The sequence below is a fragment of the Alosa alosa genome, chromosome 7 (genome assembly GCF_017589495.1).
Source record: "Alosa alosa isolate M-15738 ecotype Scorff River chromosome 7, AALO_Geno_1.1, whole genome shotgun sequence".
NCBI lineage: Eukaryota > Metazoa > Chordata > Actinopteri > Clupeiformes > Clupeidae > Alosa > Alosa alosa.
The window spans coordinates 23151743-23154660 of NC_063195.1; positions in this window are offsets into that span (position 1 = coordinate 23151743).

Genomic DNA, 2918 nt, shown 5'->3' on the forward strand with positions numbered 1-2918 from the left:
GAAATGTATTTACATGTGAAATCTATGAACTAATCATGTTTTAGCACTTGTTGTCTAGCAGATATCAGTGAGAATTGAGTGTGCATAATGCTATTCAGTGAGACAGTTAGAATCATATATGCCTTTCACCTTTTGTTTTTAGCCAGCAGCCAGACCAGCAGATACCCTGACTTTGCTGAATTACTGAAGCTAAGCAGGAACAAAGTAGGAAATAAACACAATTTGACAAGTGTGACTTATTTTTGTGGAAAAAATGTGCCGGACTGGGCGGCGGTCATATTTTGTACCGCTCCGCGGTACATCTAGTCCATGTCACATATTGTGTGTTAGTGTAGGCTACATAGCTTAACTGTAGGCTATGTTTAAACTGTATTTCGAGCTTAATATCGGCATGACTTTAAAGACTTTGCCACAATAGAACATCAGTGGCAGAGAGTGGACAGTTGTCAGTCCAAAAACAACTATGTTGATTTAAGTAAGTCTACGCCCACAGAGATTAGATAACCTACAATAGCTTTTGTGTATACATTGGTCATTATAAGTAACTCTTTCACTCACAGGCAAATGGAAATAGAGAACAATAAGGTAATTGTGGCCTAAATGATAGCAAGACCTCTGTGGGATATAGTGGTTTTCCATGATATCCTATTTTTTTCAGCAGATGCATCCACACTGATGTATAAATCACAGGTGTAAAAATCACATTCTCTTCCATTCATGATTTTATTGGCATTTTCTGAATTGTAACAAGAACATATGCATAATGAAACAATTTTTGCAACTCTTAATACAGTTGTGATCAATAATCAATAATCAGTGTTTGTGATCATAGCTGTACTTGGATATGACACAGACCAGCAAATTCCACATTCTAATGTTCACCGCATCTCTCATTCAAATCAGCACATATTATATTCTGTGTATTTTATCTGTCGTGTCTTATGTTTGTATTTATGGACTTGAGTCTGCTAAATAAAGCTTCATTCATTCATTCATTCATACATTCATAAGACATTATCTCTATGAAAGATTGTGATTTTTTTTTATGTTTGTTAATACTGCATATAACATGCAGGTAGTTTAAAATGTTGTTTTTTGAACACAGGGAACTGATTGTACTTCATTAAAGTTAACAGAAGAGACGTCCACATTCTGATGTTCACCGCATCTCTCATTCAAATCAGCACATGTTAATGTGGTCTTGGTTGGGTGGGCCCACTGTGAACCACAGAGATGAAGTGTGATCCCTGCTGCCTTTCCCTACTTGCAGTAGGTGTCGTATTGGAGCAGGGCCCCCAGTTTGGTTCCTGCTAGTCTCTTGTTGAACTCCTCGTCCATCTGTTGGCTCTGGGCCTCACTGAAGTGATTCCTCCAGTCACCCACCTCACCTGGTCACACAAGATAATCAAACAGACACACGTAAGCAGGTTTGGGGCAGCTGTTTGCCTTAATTATGCCCTTGTCACCATACAAAAAAAAAAAAAACATAAAGTAAATTGACCCGTTACTAACCAATAACACACAACTCATAGGTATATATTACTGCCCTACCACTAAGGGAGTAATTGCTTTGGCAAGACACCACTGCTAACCCACCTTTCCGGAATAAGACATTGCCAAATTTGCCGTGGGTGTTGACGGCAAATTTGGCAATGCTGCCTATATATGCTGCCTATAACCTTTATCTTGCCATACTTTGCTGCTATACATACCAGATGAAACTTGCCAGTGCCTTTCTTTATAAGCTGAACAAATCTCATTTTGATGATGGAGCATCAAGATTACACCAGATAGATGAAGGCCATATACATGAAATAAGTGGTAATGGGATGGGTTGACATGTCCCCTTAAGACCAATATACAAAAAAAGGTGGACCTCCTAGGCCCTATGGTTCTCGAGATATTAATAGAAAACTGTCTCCGGCCACCTACAGGCCAGTTGGTGTATAGTAACATAAATTAATTTATTGTGTGGCCCTCCATGAGCAGAATTCCATGAAACTTGGTATGCATTCAGCACACATAAACAGCAGGCAAACACACAAGCACGACACACACACACACACGCATGCACATGCACACACACACACACGCCTACACACTACACACACACACACACACACACATAAACATAAACGTTACAGGCACACATGCACACAATTCAAGAATTTCTCAGAATTATGAACAGGCAAGATGGGGGTGGGGTTGTATAAAATGAATTTTACATGTGAAATCTATGAACTAATCATGTTTTGGTACTTGTTGTCTAGCAGATATCAGTGAGAATTGAGTGTGCATAATGCTATTCAGTGAGACAGTTAGAATCATATATGCCTTTCACCTTTTGTTTTTAGCCAGCAGCCAGACCAGCAGATACCCTGACTTTGCTGAATTACTGAAGCTAAGCAGGAACAAAGTAGGAAATAAACACAATTTGACAAGTGTGACTTATTTTTGTGGAAAAAATGTGCGGACTGGGCGGCGGTCATATTTTTTGTACCCGCTCAGCGGTACATCTAGTCCATGTCACATATTGTGTGTTAGTGTAGGCTACATAGCTTAACTGTAGGCTATGTTTAAACTGTATTTCGAGCTTAATATCGGCATGACTTTAAAGACTTTGCCACAATAGAACATCAGTGGCAGAGAGTGGACAGTTGTCAGTCCAAAAACAACTATGTTGATTTAAGTAAGTCTACGCCCACAGAGATTAGATAACCTACAATAGCTTTTGTGTATACATTGGTCATTATAAGTAACTCTTTCACTCACAGGCAAATGGAAATAGAGAACAATAAGGTAATTGTGGCCTAAATGATAGCAAGACCTCTGTGGGATATAGTGGTTTTCCATGATATCCTATTTTTTTCAGCAGATGCATCCACACTGATGTATAAATCACAGGTGTAAAAATCACA